We start from the raw sequence: 19,484 nt of genomic DNA on the forward strand, positions 1-19,484 counted from the left end.
CTCTCTGTGGCTCTTTGCAATGCCGCCAGCCCGTGGGCACTGCTGCAGCCAGCAGGTGATTGACTGTGTGTGGATGCTGGGAGCTGAGCCCTGGTACGGTGGTCCCTCCCCTCTAAGGCGTCCTGAGGGCTTCCTGATCTCCAAGCCGGTCCTCACAGGAGCGGCAGGTGGGGAGGCCGAGGGAGGCTTTGTGTTGGTCTGACGAGCAGTTCAGCTGTGTCTACTGTTCGCTGCAGCTGTGCTGTCTGAGGCCAAAACTCTCTTTAGTGCCCTTGCTTTCGACCCTGCTGCTGTCTCAGGTTTTCTTGAAGACTCCTAAAGAAGGTCTGGGGCTTGCTGTTTCTCAGCTGTATCCCCTGGTGTGAAACACGAGCCTGTTGATGGGGTGGGAGGTGGAGGAGGGCAGGGGGCTACCAACCTGAGATTAGGTGTTGGTCTTCCACTAGTTTGACTAGGGTATTTCCCATCCCCCTTTGGTTTAGGAAAACTTCCTCCTATTTAAAATTATTTCTTCTGCTTCATGTGTTCCTTTTTCTTCTTTCAGAATGTCTGGTATTCCAGTGGTCGGTATCCTGCACCCATTTTCCAGCTCCCTCACCTTTTCCCTCATGATTCCCACGCCTTTGGGTATTTTGCTCTGTGATTTGTGATGCTGATGGTCCTCCACCTTCCAGGCCACTAATAGGATCCTCCTCAGTCCCCACCTGTCCTCTTGCTTCATCCAGTGGATGGGAAAGGCTTTTCAAGGCTCTAGCAAGTCTTTTTATTTGCTGTTCTGTGGTTTTGTTCTGAAGTGCTCTTTTTCGTTTCTTGCTTGGGAAATGAAAATAGTTAGAGACATCTCAGTTGCTGGCTTTTGAGGAGATCCATTTTTTTAACACTCCCAGGAAAAAAAGAATGTACAGCTGGCTCTAGCAGACAATGTGGCTGCTGGGTTTGCGATCTAACTACCGTATCTACTTGTCCCCCCTTTGGCTTCTGGACAGACATCCTTAGATCCATGATTATTTTTCTCTATGGGCCATTTGGAGTTTAGGCCTATTTTTCTGTACTCTTCTAAGAGTTAGGAAACTGTCAGGCCAAGGGGTCCGTCCCCTCCCCGTGAGCCCGGCCATCCCCAAAGAAGCGCCTGGATGAGGCACGCCTGCTCTCGGATCACCCTGGGCTCTCTCAGCACCCATGACAGGGAAGACTTGTCCGAACATTATGTGAAAGGAAAGGAGTGACACACAACAGCAATTTACTGGAGAATTCCCTTTATTAGGGAAAGGTGCTGGGATATATAGGAAGGGGCATGGGGTGATTGTGGTGTTACTTCTACAGGGCTGGTGGCTATTGGCTAGGTGCTGGGATTGGGAGGGGGGAGAGAGGTGATTGGGCTTCAGGTGGCGCCGGCGGGAACCGAGGACCTCCCCCCCAAGAGAAGCCGGAAGTTCGCCATCTTACTGGTGGGGGCCCTTCATTATGTCCCCAGGGAATCCTGCACACTCGAACAGGACAGAGTGGACACGCTGCCACCAAGGGTCTGTGCATCGTGATTGACAGGCTCAGTCCATCTCTCCGAGCTCACCAAGCGCAGCACCACTTATTTCTTCAGGAGGTGGTAGGGTTGGGTGGGGATGGGATCCCTACCCAGAGATCAGGCCTCATTTACACCCGTTGTGGGTTCTGGTTCTTGAGAGGCACCTCTCTTGGTTTTGGGAGCGGAGGACAAGGGACTCCCCTATAAATCACCAAATTCTGAAAATCTGCTGCTCAGGAATTTCTTCTGTAAATGAGAAAATTTAGACTGGTGTTAGATAACCAGTCTAAAGGGCTGGTTCAGGTCCCTAAATCTATACCTCAGAGATTAAATAGGAAGAATGCCACAAATATGATAATATATAGGACTACAATGTGTCAAAGGAACACTTGAGGGCAAGCCCTTTTAAGAAGAGTACCTGTTTAGTTGTAATGTTTTTATGAAAAAAAAAACAGCTAATCTGGAGATAGGACATGGATTGAACCTGGAACATTGGGTTTTTCAATCTCTTAATTCTGATCACAGAACAGAAAGTGTTTTCTTCCTATAATCTGAAGCAGTGCTTGTCAAACTTCACTGTGCATACAAACCACCTGGGATGGTACAATGCAGGTTCCGTCTCAGCAGGTCTGGGCGGGGGAAGCCTGGAGATTCTTTACTTCTCAGCCAAGGGGTTGCCGGCTAGACTGACTAGTCTGGGGCAAGAATCAGTAGCAAGGAATGGAGTATTTGTAAGCACTGAGGAGCCCTCTAGTGGCCATTGTAGGCACGTACAATTACTGTGTCACAGCAGCTGTAAATTCTTTTCCTGGGAGTGTTAAAAAAAAATGTATCTCCCCAAAAGCCAGCAACTGAAATATCTCTAACTGACATGTGGGCAGAGTCAACATAGTTTATTAATTTGAACTCTATTAATCTGGAATTTGGTGTCATTCCAAACAGATCACATTGCCAGTGGGAATCAAAGACGGGACATGTTGAGTCTATTCAGTGCTAAAGCAAATGCATTTGTTCCGAAAAAAAACCCCAACTGGAAACCAACCTAGCAGTAGGCTTTATATACAAATAATGAATGGATTACAAGTGATTAGTCTTTATATTATTAAAACGTGTTTTACTTCTCTAAGGCTCTTGATTTTGATTCTCTCGTCCCTGGCAAGGGCTGCCATAAATTACGTTTCTTATGAAGCGTTCATTGGTTCTGTCTCTTCTGAATCGGACACCTACTCTTTCATTAGGCAAAAGGAAGGCAGTTTTATAGTAGCTTAAAATTTTTCTCCTCTGTTGCCTCCTCTCGGTCTGTGCTTCTCAAACAGAAAACTAAAAGCGCTATGCTGTTTGACTATTATCTATAGTTCAAATAAAACGAAGAGGCTATAGATATTTAAAAGGTATTCAATTTGGAAACTTTTTTCTATTTTTTTTTCTAGCTACAAATATGTTTCGTATTTTAAATGTCAATAGACATATTTCCTGGCTTTGCCATGGCAAATAGTTACATGTTCCAGAAATAATCTGTTTTTTTTTTAGATAATATTAGTATCATTTTAGGAAGGAAGATAAACATCCTACACCAAAAATATGCTTTTTTTTCTCAAACTTGAAGCCCATCTAATTGAAATAAACTTGCAAATTGATATCCATATTAACTGAATATTGATATAAACGTGTGGCCTCCTATAGGACTCACTATCACTGGTCCTAGGCAATTACTGGAAAATGGTTCATTGACTCATGGAAATTTTTTGGAGTTTAGTCATGTTCCAGTGTCCTTGCATTTGGACACTATGTGGGACCCCAAAGCAGGTCTGTTTCCTTTGCTGGCTTCCATAATATCATCATAGCCACATATGTTTAATAGTTACACAGATCTTATATATTGTGGGAAGTTATACATGTGCATTCAAAGCCTTGGTTAGTCAACTGTATAAAAACATCTGGAGTTATTTCTACTAAAGACTCGCACTTGGCAGTTATGGAGAGAACTGTCTTTGTAGATCATTTCTAAGTCTCCATTTCTGGGGTAGAGGGGAAGGGAGAGGCTTTTTCAGTAAAAGTTTGGTGGGAAGTGCAGGTAAATGGGTCATTACCGATGTTTCTATATCCTTAGCGTCTCCAAAACTGCACAGAATTGCATATGACTGACTCAGGGATCAACATGGGGTTCAGGTTCACGAACAGACACCACCTGGCCATGGTTTTGATAACCATTAGTTAACCAAATGAAAGGGAAAACCCTATTCTCCCCCTCTGTACTCACAACCCTTCTGACACCGGATGTGGGGTTTTCCCTTCAACGACCAATTCCCTGACACCAGCTTATATCCTACAATTCAATTCAGTTCTGACGCTGTCTACCTGGAGTTAGCATCATATCCACAGGTCAAGGCTGTCCCCACTTCAGATGCCCTTATCAAGTAGTGGGTCCCCAGATTACCCACAATTCTGTCTAACTTGGCTACAAGTCAGGGGTTCCAATGACTCCTCCTTAGGCTCAATACTGTGCTATACATATGTGTCACAAAACTCAGGGAAACACTTACATTCACCATTATTGTATAAAATAGGATGTGGTAAAGGAACACAAGGACAGATGAAAAGGTACATAGGGCAATGTCCAGAAGGGTCCTCAGCACAGGGGCCTCTGACCCCATGGAATAAGGGTGTGTCACCCTCCCAGCACATGGGTGGGTTCACCAACTGGAAGTTCTCAAACACTATAGTTTGGGGATGTTTACAGAGGCTTCATCACATAAGCTTGACTGATTATTAACTCGGTTTCTAGCGTCTCTCCCCTCCCTGGAGGATAGGGAGAGGAGATGGAATTTCCAAGCTTCTACTGTGACCAGCCCCCGCCCTGGAGCCCACCAGGTCGCCTCATTAGAACAAAAGACACTCCTATCACTCAGGAAATTCCGAGGGATTTAGGAGCTCTGTGTCAGGAGCTGGGGTCAAAGGCCATATTTAAGACAAAAGGTGCTTCTAGCATCTTCCTAGCATTATCTATCACTTAGGAAAATTGCAAAAGTTTTAGGAGCCCTGGCCGGGATCTAGGGAGAAAGACCAAAATATGTATTTAGAATTATATCACAATAGCACACTAACTTTAATAATCTCATTACATTTAAAATATCGGCCATGGAGGTTAAGAGGGTGAATGTTAACCACACCAGCAGCAAGCTTTGCTTGTTTGCAGTTCATAACCGTCCATTACAAGGTCTGAGGAAAGAAAAGAATCTCAGCTGATATTTAAGACCCTTATTTTTCATTTTAAAACCTGGATTATTCCTTTCTAAGTCTAGTATTCCCCCTCTTGTCTTGGATTCTAGGGAGCTCTTCTAATGAGTAAGGCAGAAAACACACAGGTAATAACTGGCATGATGCTTCGGCTCGAACCGGAAGGAAATAGCTCCGCATGTCAGCCCTCTGCAACGGCCAAAAGGAAAACGCGAAGATGCAACACGGGTCAAAGCAAAATGCTACCAAAACACCCAAATCACGCACCACAAAACTTGAGTCTTTATATTCTCCCATCTCTGGGTACCCACTGTGACAGTCATGGAGGTGCTTTGCAAAAGTAACACTTGTGGGATCTGTGATTTGGGAAGTAGAGCAAAGGAAGGAGGTACAGATACCACAGAGCCGAGGGCAGCCCGGGGGAGATTCTTTTTTCTCCCAGGAAAGAGCATCTTATCCCAACCTGAGACTTCCTATGCCCCCAGTGGTGAATATCTCATTTTGTATTGTTACATTTATTTATTTCTAAAAACCAAAAACACATCTAAGGTGTGAGCTTACGTGTCAAGTGGGTATTATTAATCCACACACGAGATGGGATCAATTCAATCAGGTTGTTTTCCTCCCACCCCTTCAGAACCCTGAAGGAACAGCCGTGTCCATAGCGTGGCGGGAAAGGAGGTAAGACTCCACTAGGGAATTCCCTTCGGCGATTGCCTTTCTGGGCCAGGTGGGACTGGCGAAGGGGCATGCTGGGTCTCTGGGTTGGGACAGGGCAAAGGAATCAGGCATTTATTGATGGCTGGGAGGTGTGGTGCAATATACAGCCAGGTAAATACTAAAAGTCCAGTCCCTGAAGCAGAGCAGAATCAGAGCCAAAACAAACATTCCAAACTGGGTCAGCAGCCCCGGGGGCCAGTAACAAGTAGAAACTAAGGTAGGGCGCCAAATGGGCTAGAAAAACAAAACAAAAGAGGCCAACTGCTGGGAGTGTCAGCCAGGCCCCTAGGGGGCAGCTGAAGGCGGGCTCAGAGCCCAGCTCTTCCAAATGAAACCTCATTAGAATTGGAGGCCGTTAAATCTGGGGAAAGCTTAGTGATCATCAGATCCAAAGTTCTCATCTAAAGCCAAGGAATTGGAGCCCACAGATGAAGGGACCTCAGAAGCCCACTCCAGGAAGAGGCGGAGAGCGCCTCCCACATGCTGCCCTCCACACCTGGCTACCCCGGAGGCTTCTTGGGCAACACTCAGGAGCTGCTATTTGTACACAAACCTGGAATCACGCCATTTCCTTGGAAGTATTGTTAAAAGGGGCAGCCACCGGCAGTCCTCATTTATGAGGCAACACTGATTGATTTGCCAGTGGGTTTCAGCCCTGGAAAAGTTTACTCTTAGTTTGGTGAGACTGAGAAATGACAATGGAACTTTCTTGGGAAGAAAGGGTATAAACCCAACTTTATTCCCACGGTGGCAGGTCAAGCAGTAGAATCCCATGCATTCAGATCAAGCCTGCCTGCAGCAAGCCGGTCTCTGCCTCTGGGCCCCTCTGCCCCACAGCTGTCTCAGGCTCTGTGCTCGGGGCTGCCACCACTCCAGCTTCTGCTCTCCCACAGCCCTGAGCACCGGGAGGAGCTTTATATGGAGTCAGTAATAACGTATTGCCCACACATGTGCAGTGGGCGCACAGACCAGGGTCAGGTGAGAATCCTGGCCATGGGAACTTTCATTTTCTCTACACTGATCAAACTAGAAATAGCCATCATTATCAAAATACACAATTTGATCTACTCCACTTCTAAAGAGCAAAGAGAGACTAGCGAAGGCCTGAAAGAGCCAGAATGGAGGTGTAAATGGTGGAGTATAAGCTCTGAGGAATAGGGGCCCTGATTTTCTTCAGTGAATATTTGTTAAGCACTTATTAAGGCACTATGATAGGTACTATGGGGATTCAAAAACGGTGCACCTTGGTGGAAACTGCCAGCTAGGAGAGGAGGCAGACGTGTACCAAACACATTCACTAACACAGCAGGGGTGGGACAGATATATGCTTGGGGGGGCCCCAAGGAAGAAAAGGTACCCATGGGAGATGAGCTCACAGCAGTAATTACTAAACCAGAAATATGTGGAGAGGCTCTATAGTGTGAATACAGACCGAGTTACACTCAAAATGAGGAGAGAGAAGGAGCTTAGACTGTACCATTAAAAGAGGCAAATAATTCAGAAACATGTCTAAATTAAAAGTTAATCCAGAAATTATTTGCTGTCAGTGGTGTGGAATCTTCTTTCTCAAAGAAAAGGAAAAAAAAGCACATCATCTCACTGGAATGGTTTAACTATGTTAACTAAAGGTTTCATGACTCATTCAACTCATAAAATGCTATTTTTACAAAAACACAATCACTTTAAAAATTGGCTCTAAGCGTGACTACTTAAGCTCTCTAAATTCAGACAATTAGTGCTTATAAAATGGTGCATCACACTCCACTGTGTCTCCTAAAGATTGACTGTTTTCCCAAGCTTTATAGTTACATATGGAAACTCTTATACTCACAAACTTGTAACTTGCAAGCTGGCACAGATGGGCGCAAAACTCCTAACCGCTCTGCCCATTACACCTGTGGATGGAATAACGGTTATGTCCATCATTTTAGTTTGAATACAACTTTGCCCCTGGCTTTAGCCATTACTCTAAGGTGTATCTGCTGTGTTTACATCTAGTTTTGAGGTACTGTTATGAGTACCCTTTTACTCCATTATCTCCAATAAATGCAGTAACCTTAAGGCTGTTAAAAGGGCTAGTTTGGAGAAGCACACAATTACAGTGGAACAATAGCAGACATAATAGAAAACATGCAAGAACATTATATAGGCAAGAGACATTACTCATTGGCCCACAGGAACAATTCAGTCTGACAGAGCAATGTGCAAAAAGCTGCTCTAAGCAATCAGTAATATTTAGCAAAAGATTAGGAAGAATAACTACCAAGTCGAAAAAAATAAAGTGGGCTTGGCAGGTTTCGAGAAAAGGTGAGGAACTCATCCAAAGTTTCAGCATTTTAAAAGTAGCAAGCCACCGTGGCTTGGTGACAAGCCATAGATGCCCAGGCCCGTTAGGATCTGCACAATGGCACCATGTCTAGTCCGGATGGAGCCGCTGCGAATTCAGGAGAGGCTCAGACCCACACAGGGCTCTCAGGTGAGTGGAACAGGAGCTAGAATTCAGTCCCCTTTTGCTGTCTCAGTTGGGTAACCACCCTGCATAAACAAATGGGTTACTAGGTAACTCCCAGAACAACATGAGAGTCCCCCCAGAGAGGCGATGTGTAGCCAACAGATTGTCCTTACATTGAAACTGATCTGATTTGGAAATAGGTGCCCAGTGGAGCTAAATGCTTGTGAAGGGTGACAGAACATGCCAATTTGGCATGAGGATTGTTTGGGGTGAGGGACTTGAAAAACAGCAAGGGCAGGAAAGGTGCTCTGACTTTCCCTTTTCTTCCTGAAAGTAGGAAATGAATGCCCATGTGAAAGATGCGCTCCTTGTATTAGGAGGAAAGAAACATTTTTATCGCCAGAGATGGGAGGCCCCGGCTGAGGAATTCTGCAGGATCGGAGCTTGTTAAAATAATTCTGCAGGATCGGAGCTTGTTAAAATAATTCTCCTCTCCTTTTGGCTATATTTTAGTGAATTTTTAAGTTAATTTTAGTTAATTTTTAGTTAATGAATATTTTAGTTAATTTTTCACAATTGCCTCACTTTGTTGAACTTAGTATAAAAGCATTTACCTTTGGCACTTCTTTGAGTCTTCATTTTCTTGCGGAGATGTGCACGTACATGGGCAAATAAAATTGGCATGTCTTTCTCCTGTTTATCTTATGTCTATTTAATTCTCAGACCCAGCTGGAGACCCCAAAAGGGCAGAGGTAAACTTTTGCCTCCCCTACTTTAGTAAGAAGACCCTATATGATTTAAAGCTCTTAGAAGAACAATTAGTTTTCCTATTGGATGAAAATAGAGTCATAAACCTCCCTGAGACGTTAGAATCTACGGGGAAATGCGCTATTAACAGGATGGGGTTGGCTGTATGCAAATATGACTGCTAAGGGTCCCTTCAGAGCAGGGAGCAGTGAACAAGCCCCTCCTGCAGGAATCACCCCGTCTGACTCTCTTCGGTTGTTTGCTTGGCTCAGGGCCACTTAAGGGAGTACGCGCTTCCTGTATCTACTTGAGATGTTGTTAGCCACTCTCAGCCTCTCGCCCCTGCTTCTTCACCAGGAAGGCTGGCTTGTAGATAATGGAAAGAGCCACCTGTTCCTTTCTTGTTCCTCTTCTGGCTTTAAGATAACCAAGGGACCTGTTTTTCTTATCTTTGCCATTTTATTCCCCCAACTGCAATCTGGGTTGGGCTAACCTCCCCTAAAGTCATAATTCCATTCATTTCATTTTCATGGATTTAAATCCAGTTCCCTTCATGTTCATTGTTGATGCTTAGGTGTTAAACAAAAATCAAGGGCCTTACCTTACAGGGCCTTGAGCTAGTAATCTCAGAATGGTGACTTGGTTGAACCTTAGCTAGAATATTAATTCCAAGCAGCCACCAGTTATCGAGCGCCTATTTTGTGGAAGTTCAGCACCCGTGTACAAAGGGAGGCTGTGGATTTCACGTGCTGGGTTTGGTTGTGGCCTTTGACTGAAAACAGCATGGATACAAAATTGCTTAAGGGTTCCTGTAGCTGACTTGATATTTTTAGCTTAAGCTGTTTTTACGGAGGCCATTCTATCCCCATTGCCTTAGCAGACCTGGTACCTCGTGATGTCAAATGGCTCCACTGATGGAAATGTTTTGCCCCCTTACCCTGTCACTTGCCAGGACTAAGGTAGATGAAGAAAACAGAAGAGACAGAAACAGCAAGCAGTGACCTCTAGGAGACTGCCAACAGGGGTGCTTTCTGTGGAGTCAGTGGCTCCACGATCTTGGAGGTTTTCTGGAGTCTTCTGTCAATTGTCTCCAGAGCAGTGTGGACATGATCTCTTTTAAATGCCACTTACCAGTCTGCATGGAAACTATGAGTTTAAGTGCCTGCGTCCTCACATGTGTAATGAGCTCCTTGAGAGAGGGAACTCTGTCTCAGAAGTGCGTCTAACCCCTGCCCCTAGGCCAGTCCATATAAAAGCAAGGTTCATCGAAAGTATTCCCATTAGTGTCCTTTCGATTACTCTCAGTCCACGGCTTTCCAAGTGAGTCCTATTCAGATAGCACCTTAATACTGGTGCATTTCAACCCTAAAGGTAACAGCCAGGATCCTATAACTTGAATAAACATTTACCTGTGATTCTTTAAATTTTGTACTTTTCCCTGCAAAGTTTTTCTTTGAAAACACATCAAATTATATGCAATTTTTCTTAGTTTTTAAAAACTAAATATTCATAAAATGCCAGGTCCTCTCTCCATAGGTAATAAGCATGTGACCTCCCGACACCTGACTGGGGTCCCTCCCTGAAGGCTCCTCACTCCCCCTCCCCTGGTCCTTGGCTTCTGGTACCTTCCACGGACACCTGTTCAGTCACATCCTTCCTTTTTCCCTTCCCTTAAGATCACATTCCCCCTAGTTCTACTGCCTCACCTCTGCCCATTCTCTGTGAGACACCACATTCGCTAATTTTTCTTTTTACTTTGTTTCGTTCTACCTGTCCATGCAAGAAAGTATCTCTCCACTGCCACCCCTTTCCTCAGTGCACTTCTAAGGTAAGAAGAAAAAGCCTTAACTTCTAGATGAAGAGTGAAAGATAGCAACTGTGGTAAGAAAATCCATGGATTTGGTTTTAAACTGGTGTGGTTGATTAATTCTGACGCATTTTAATGCCATGACAATAAAAGGGGCCACCAACCTTTAAAGCCCAGAAATGTCTTTCGGAATCTTATTAGCTGTTAGCCATCTCTTCAGCCTCCTGTGAGGACATCGACTCCACTTCAGTCATCAGCAGACAGCTTGCACTTAAAAAAAAATTACTTACTGAAGGTCTTTCATTTTAATTTTTTTAAATCCCTCATAATACAGTGGTATTTTTCTGTGTCCATAGCTTGCCATTTAGCTACATAGTGGATAAGGGGACCGCTGGTCTCAAAGATCAGCCTGTAAGCTGTGAAAGCGTTGTGTCTGTGGAGAGTTGAGTCTGGAGATGCAGGAAACCAATTTAAAGCAGAGGTTAGAGCACAGTTTTTGTAAGGCAGTAACAGTGTATCGTTACTAGTCTTTGTATGTTGAAAACTGGGTTCCGCTACTAATTCCTGACGTTCCTCTTACGTGGCCACTTCATGGGGGTGTCTTACTCAGTCTGGCATAACTTCTTGGCCTCATGTGACAGTCTTTTTGGTGGCATTTTAAAACAGGATTTTCCCATATTCAGCAATCTTCTCGCCCAGTCACTACACATGTACATAAATCATATTTAAAAAGTCAGGAACCTGGAACACTGAATCTTACTAGATAACCATTTATTCCTCGGTGTTGTCACACCTTATTTAGAGAAAGAGAACAATAGACCTAAAGCAAATTCCGTTTTTTTCTGTAGCATGGATTTTTGACACTCAATACCTCAAAGCAATGTGCATGCTTATATGAATCCACTTTATATTTAATGTCTCTAATTATTATACAATTTAATTATATTATATAAATGTGCATGTTTGTAGATAATTATATATGTACTTGACTGTGTACCTTATTTTTATTTGTAATTTTCTCTTCTGTGTTATAAATGGGAGATCTAGTAAAATTACTCTGCAGGTGAATAAATATCTCATTTGTAATTTCCAAAATATTTTATGCAGTGGTGTACGGCTCCTCCTACAGAGGCTGGGGAGGGAGGGACAAGGCAGGGCAGGACCACCCAGCTGGTCCCAGAGAGCCTGAGTCTGCAAATTCCAATGTGCTTGGCCAGAAGGTCAACACTGCGAGTCCTGGGCAGAGATGAGACCTGGGAAAGTAGATCTAAGCCATGTTGCCAATGAAGAAGACGAGGAATAAAATGGAAGATGAGGTTCAGAGCTGGGAAAGAGAGAGTGCAGTGCAGTAAGGAAAGGAAGGGAGGGAGGGAGGGAGTGATTGGGTTTGAAACGACCAGTTTGCTGAAGACCTGATTGTGTTGAAAACCCTAAAGGCAGTGTGTGCACGCACCCTTTTTTCCTTCCTCATCTTTCTCTCCACCCTGCTGCCTGGACTATGGCTTTTACCATCCTGGACCACTGGGCTGAGGCCAGGTACTGCAAGAGCAGCCAGGCGGAGGGACTGTGCATCCCTGGGGACCATCACACCAGCTCTTTACCACCACCTTGGACTCTTACCACTGTCCTGTTTAAGAAAATGTTGTTTTGGGTTTTCCATCATTCCCAGCCAAACCCAATACATACTGAAGTGCAAGGTCAAGAGAAGTAGGCAGTGAACTGCGTAAAAAGATCAGGTAGGAAGAGAAGTCCTATGAGAATGCAAGAAACAACACTCCATTAGCCTGCCATGCTTGAAAATGTGACGTTCTTTTTCTGACTTGGGAGGGAGAAATCCTATATTCCACCTTCAGTAGGTAGTCAAGGGGTCAGCCCTAAAGAACTGGGCTATGTTGCTGGATTTGAATTACCCCACATCTAGGGGGTAGGTGAGCCATGCGGGTTGCTTGAGGGAGATGACGCTGGGTGTGGGTACACATGCCATCCGGCTTGGCTCATTATGTTCTTTGATGAAAACACAAACTCTCAAATTAGAGCACTTCCATCACAGCTAAAAATCACCTCTGAACTCAAAGCAGTATTTAGCATCATAAATGAGATTCGGGGCAGATTCGAAGGGCTGCTTAATACAAGGAATTATTCAAGTGAAGGAATCACAGGATGAGTAGTTATATAAAATACATATACGACTAACACAGTGTGACCCAGTCCCACCAAGACTTTCATTTTCCTGCAATAAAATATTCATGCAGTCACTTTTTTTGTTGTTGAGGAAAACTTTTCAAAGCACCTGTGAGATTATTCTGTGAACTGTCTATCCTTTGATCATTTATCAATTGGGGTTTTCCTGTGTTCCCCATTTGTGGGAGTTCTTCCTAAATCAAGGATTCTAGTAGAATTAATTCTGATGCATTTTAATGCCATTCTTCATTGTTAGTCATTCTCCCAAAATTATAAATATTCCTTTTCGGGTATTGCCAAGTGCTAGGTATCATGGTTCTACACAAATTATTTTTTGCTGATAAATGCTAGTGAGGTTTATGGATAACTGATTTTCTGGGGTTCAGGGAGATTTATCAACTTAGAGCTCATCAATTTGTTGTCTTCTGCTTTTGAAATCCTGCCACAGAAACGTGTGCGGAAGGCCTGAGTTGGACTGGGACACAGGCATTTTGCCTAAGCGCTTTGTTAGGGGTGGGAGTGGGGAGGTAAGATGGCTTCACAGAGATCAAGGTGGTACAAAAAGTTACATGTAGGCAATGTTCTGTGTCTTTTTTTTTTTTTTGGTTTTCTGAGGTTTTTGGAACTTTGGTTTTAAACTGGCAACATTTTAGAATTTCTCTTTCAATAGGAATTCTGTTCTACTTGGTCATCCTGATTTCTTTTAACATATATATTTTTTTATTTCAGGTATCATTGAAATACACTCTTATGAAGGTTTCCCAGGAAAAACAATGTGGTTACTACATTCAGCCTTATTATTGAGTCCCCCCCATGCCCCATTGCAGTCAGTGTCCATCAGTGTAGTAAGATGCCACAGAGTCCCTACTTGTCTTCTCTGTGCTACACTGTCTTCCCCGTGACCCCCCCACACCATTAACATATAATTTTTAGGGGGAAAAAAATTAAAACCATATATTTTGCTCCAATACAGGAAGCACTTGGGATAATCTTACCAAAAAAAAAAGTAGAGGTGTTTCAATTTAGAATATGACTGAAGAAGCTTTAGGAGTAGAACCAACCATCATCGGTGGTCACATGAAGCCTATGATGTTCCCCTTTTTCAGGATTAGATCCAGTCAAGAGGCCAAGCTCTGGCCTGGAGTCGAGCGGCCTTCAGCCATCAGGCAGCTGCGTGGCCTGTGCGGCCGGCGTGGCCTTCAGCCTGCCATGGCTCCGTCTCCTCCCCTGAAAGCAACCGTGCTATCCCACGGGGCTGTTGTGAAGGTTCAGAGACTACGTTTTCACGCCTTTCAGGTAATCAGTCATTGTTGGTTGGTATTGTGTATTTTAAATAATTATAATCATGAAACTCACACATATGCTGAGTTCTGCCGTTGACCAAGTTTTCCTATCTGTCAACTCCTTTGGCCTCAACCAGACATTTTTTTTTTTATTTTTATGGTTCTTTTTTAGAGATGAAGCAAGTGGAACTTTTTGAGAAAGGTTAAGAATTTCTCTGTAAAAGAAGACAAGTAGTGACTCTGTGGCATCTCACTACACTGATGGACAGTGACTTCAGTGGGACATGGGGGGGACTTGATAATATGGGTGAACATAGTAACTGCAATGTTTTTCATGTAAAACCTTCATAAGAGTGTATATTAGTGATACCTTAATAAAAAAATAGAATTTCTCTGTAAGTCAAATGACTATTAAGTGATAAAGTCACAGCCCACCTGGCGCTCTGTGAGTCATCTTCCCTGCCTATCTGCCGCTTCGCTTTGCTCTCCCTTGGAATCACCTAATTGAGAACTGGAGATGATGTCAGAACACATTTATTCTGCGCCCTCAGTGGGGAAAGTGAGGCCCAGAAAAATGAGGATTACCTGCTGTGGAGAAGACCTGCATCTCCTGATTACCAGCTAAGCCTTTTGACACTACCATGGATCAGACAGCAGTAATTCCAGTAAGCGCTGGGGGAGGGTGACATTCCCCCACGAAAGGTAACATTTTTTCTTAGTAACTTGAAAACTTGAATAGCACTACTTTTCTGCAAGCCAACTGTTGCAGAATTGCTTAAAAGGCAAATAATGAACGAGTTATGGTCATACCCAGAGGATCCCTTTAACTTCCCCTTAGCAACAGATTTTGGTTTTGCCTCCTAGTAATTTCTCCCTTCCTCATGCGAGACAGAGTCCCGTGGGCGCTGTCCTGCCCCACTGTGACCAGCCCTGTGTCGAGTGCTTCCAGGAGCTAGGAGGTGTGGCTGGAACTCCAGGAGGTCAGCTTTCACCCCTGGCTTCTGGAAGCAAAGAGCAACAGGACATGTCGTGGAGAATTTCATCTGCGGTGCACAGAGTGGAATCGGTGCGGTTTGGACATGGCGACTTTCCAATGCACTTTAAATTATGCAGTCAGATAGGAGCCTGCTTTGGGCAAAGAAGAGACACTGCATTTTGGGTGAAGTCAGCTCTTCAAAGTCTGGCCCTGGGTTAGGAGAAATAGAAGGAGGAAGTTTTAAATCTATCACCCTGCCTGAAGGGTGATCTAACTGCTCACTGGGATTTAAAAATTCCTAAAGGGTGCTCTCTCCTGACTCCTCAGAAACCCACTCTGTCCTCTGACTCAGGGGAACAGCATTTCTGAAAGGCTACTCCTGGCTTTCACATATGATGGGTCTTTCCCCCCACAGGGCCTTGACACATGCTAACTTTCCTTTCGGAGCACTCCTCCCGTGCCTGACTGCTTCTCATGTTCATCATTTTCCTAGACTGCTGTATTTAAAGTAGGTCATGCAGCCCTGTCCTCCTTTATATCCACACCCTATCTGATCCTTTCATAATGCTGGTCACAACTTTACTTATTTCTGGTTGTAGTAAATATTCTCTCTCCCCAGCTAGACTTTAAGATCCATGAGTCTAGGCAACACTCAGTCTTAAGTTCAGTGCCTGGAAGATGTTCAAGAAACATGCGCTGAATGAACATATTTGGTGCGGTTGATTAGATGGATAACTAAGACCAGTGCTAACAAGTTGAACTTAAGTGGAACATTTAGGAAAAAGAGTTTTAACGAAATGAAATTAAGATATGACAATAAAAACAACTTTTTTTCTGGTTTTAGATCAGAAAATCGGTTCATTAACATTTGCGCTGGTGGTATAATCCCAATGGCAGAGGTAGCCTGACCTTTGAAATCAGAGGAAAACCGGTTTAAGTTCACTCTGTGTGCAGTGCTAGCTCTGAGCCCTTCTAGTTCTGGCTTGGTTTGGGCAGGAGAGCCTGGTTTATGGCATTTTTTGGTCACCTCTGACCACCCCCTGTTTACAGAACTGTTCCGCTTGTGCCACCTGCACCGCACGCGGTGGACCTCCCTTCACCCTCAGCTGCTCGCGCTGTGCGGCTCTCCCCACCTTCAAATTCCTGCCCCTCCTTTTGCGGTAGGTCAGCAATCTCCCGCCCAGTTAGGCCTTAGGAGTTTTACCGCAAATTCTAAGCTACTTTTCAAGGTGTTTTTCTCAGGCAAAAACTATTCCATCCCAAAGAGAAATTCCAGGGCTATTAAAAGATATTATTTCACCTTGATTAGGTGAGGTCCATTGGCCTGTGAGGAATAGAAGCAAATGAAGGTGAGGTAGGCATGTTCAGGAATTTATTGTAAGGATACTGATGCAAGTCAAGCCAGAACTGAATAACGAGGCCGTGGGACAGGGTCTCACAGTAAAACAGGGAGTCCCTGGGGATCACAGACAATTCCCACGGAAGAGGAAATCCACTCAAGCTGGCTGGACACACCCAGAAATGTCTTATGGGACCTGCTGAGTGCAGAAGATCTAGGCCCATTTCCTCAAAGAGATAGTAGTTCAAGTAGGCCATTGACTGTAGAACACAGTATACAGAGTACTTTACACATATAACTATTTTCAATTTTCAAAAAAACATAGTCTTTTGCTTCACTTAACAAAAAACCTCCTTTGTCATTCAAGTGAGATAATGGATGGGAGTAAGAAGAAATCATTTTTGAACTAGTGATGCCAGAAATTATATTGGCCTTTGAATGAGCATCTTAAAAGCCTAATATTTATTCTAACAGGATTGTCATTCTTAGTAATTTCTGTGCACCCACCCATGATGTGCCCCTGTGGGAGATGTAATAAAGATTTAACTCCTATAAAATATGAGATATAGTTATTATTTCCATCATTGTATGGATGAGAGGACTGAGGCTTGGAAAAGTTCCGTAACTTGTCCAAGATTTCACACCTAGCAAATATTAGTAAAAATATTCATTTGTCTTTCAGGCTTCAGAGACTATGGTTAACAAATGTCACCCTTCTAATAGGAAGGGTATTTTTATAAAATAGAAAAACAGGGAGGCGGGTGTTAAAAAACACTATGGACTTATCTTAGAGCACATTTTTTTGTCCACGTGAGAGGAAAGTCTTTAAGAACACAGATCCAAGCCAGAGACGGGTAAGATTCCTCAAGGGAGGAACAATCTAAGACAGGCACAGTCGCAGGGGGGGCCATCAGGTGAGAAATTGGGGATCAACAGAGGTGAGGCTTAGAACCTCACCCCCCGTTTTGAGAGAAATCTGCATCCGTGGATGTTTTGTTGCCCTTGTCTAGCTTCGATTAATACTGAGTCTATAGGCACAGACCTGATAGGCACATTTGTCCTCTTACAGCACTAAATTATGTTTTCTACCTTTATCTTGCATCTACCTACCACTTCAGCATTTTATTAAAAAAAAAATAATGGAGAAATGTGGGACTCACATATAAATCAAGTATAAAAATCAAATGAATAATCAAAAAAAAAGAAAAGGACACGGATCCATTCCCTGTGAAGCTGAGACAACGGCCCTGCGCTTCATCCTCGGGTGTAGCAGCACCATCTAGTGGCGAAAAGCGGCATAGCCCTAGTGGGTGATTTTCTTCATTGGACAACTAACTCCATTTTTAGGGGTAACAAAGATTAATTTGGGGTTTCCAACTAAAAATAAAATGACCAAATATTTTTATCTCCTTTACAAGGAGAAATTGCCCAACAAATACTAAGAAGAGAGGAAGAGGACAGAAGGTGGTGACTGATAACAGAACAAAGGAGGTCAAGGCCACTGTTTAGCACCGAAGATGCCCAAGGGGCTCAGAACTTAGAGGCAGTTGTGATGTTGGAGGGAGATACGAGGCCCGGGCTACGCGGGCAAACTAAAAGTCTGCCTTATCTAGTTTTTATTTTTCTTTTGAATGCTACACAGTCCCGCCACTCAATGAATGTCTGTATTTTTTATTAACATGACCATGACATTGACCAGATTCCTTGTGAAATTATATAACCCTGGCTTTATTTCGCTAAAGATGCATTGGCCTCTTTCCTGAACTGGCTTTCATTATAAGCGGTCTTTATATTATCTGATAATATCTCTCATTGAGATTAAACTGTAACACTCTGAAAATTCCTCTGGCCACCCAAACATGTGGTTTGTCCATTTGACTCAGTCATCCTATACGGACTTGGTAAACAAGGTGTTCTCCTAAGCAACTAGAGTCAAAAGCTTTATGACTTGCCATGTGGGTTTGCCCTAAAAAGAAAGATATTAACACCAGAAGTAACAAAAAAAGATAAATTACTAGCTTCTTTTTCTTCTCATCAAATTAAACTCCTAACATTTCTTTTATCAATAAGCAACCTAATATTTATTCCCTAATAAGAAAGTGTGAAGCAGAGACAGATTTATGCATTTCTTTGCATTTATGGGATAAATCACACACTATGTATGCTTACAGGTGCAGTGAAGCCTATGACAGGCACTTGAATTTCTTCTCATCTCGGGGGTTGGCAAGGACCATCCCAGGCTAAGAGTGGTTTTCTGTCCAGAAGGAAGAAATATGACTTTCCTCCTTACCAGTTGCTGTAGTTTATAGAGAAGAATCCTAGGCTTCTGCTCATGCTTCTCCCTCTATTTAGAGTTCCCTTTCTCTCCTCTTCACCTGATGAAACACTATTCATTTTTGTTGCAAAGCATCTGACATACTAGATCTTTATTGTATGAATGAATACAGAGAAATAACTGTAGCTTTGTAACTTCCCTGAAAGGACATTTACAGGTGGCTCTATAGCCAGAGTTCTCCTGGCCCTCGGTGATTTCTCAGATTTCAGGAGCAAGGATTGGCTTGAATTTAAGATGTTAACAGAGGCAGACTGGATCACAGGAATGACAGTGACATAAACTCCCCATCATGAAGATACAAGAACAGTAACACGGTAGTAGACTGTTCAGGTGAGTAGCCTCTGGTTATCTTCCTCAGCCTAAAATCAGGATGTGGTCAATAGTATCAATGTAGCAAAGGTAGGGAACTGCATAGTTTGACTAGGTTACAGAGAGACCTATGTCTTTAGACCAGAGAACTGTTAGAAAGCTGGGTTTGACAGTTGGCTCTCTGTGACTTCTCATACTTTTAACACCTGTAGCAAGAAAGTCTCAACCAACTGGGGGGATACACTAGTAAAAAAATCGTGGTGAGCGTGAGAACATGCTACAAATTAGTCTTTAAATAGTACCGTTTTCATAGACAGTGTAAAGTTTGAGATTGGATTCGTATGCTAGTGTCAATTGTTGACAAATTTTGGATCTTTGTAAGTGTATGGGGGGATTTTCTTTTGAGACTGTTACTACAACTGAGCAAATGGCAGATGGTGTTTCCTGCTGCATTGTTTTTTTTTCCAGTTTTCTACCAATTTAGTATGAAGAAATCTTCAGCAAGCTTCTTCTGAAAACATGTCCTAACAGTGCACAGAGCTCTTATAGGGTTGGGTAACTGGAGAAGAAATTTCA

The 19,484-nt window shown here is 43.4% G+C and overlaps 1 long non-coding RNA gene across 1 annotated transcript; it reads right to left on the reverse strand.

Moving 5' to 3' along the window:
* Nucleotides 1-1,168: 1,168 nt before the first annotated feature.
* On the reverse strand, nucleotides 1,169-10,741 carry LOC140844817 (uncharacterized). The gene is made up of 4 exons (XR_012123314.1): nucleotides 10,650-10,741; nucleotides 7,311-7,374; nucleotides 4,628-4,741; nucleotides 1,169-1,768 (listed from the first exon to the last, which is right to left on the reverse strand). It is a non-coding gene; the product is annotated as an uncharacterized lncRNA (long non-coding RNA).
* Between the last annotated feature and the right edge of the window lie 8,743 nt (nucleotides 10,742-19,484).

This window comes from Manis javanica, chromosome 12 (assembly GCF_040802235.1).
Source record: "Manis javanica isolate MJ-LG chromosome 12, MJ_LKY, whole genome shotgun sequence".
Taxonomy (NCBI): domain Eukaryota; kingdom Metazoa; phylum Chordata; class Mammalia; order Pholidota; family Manidae; genus Manis; species Manis javanica.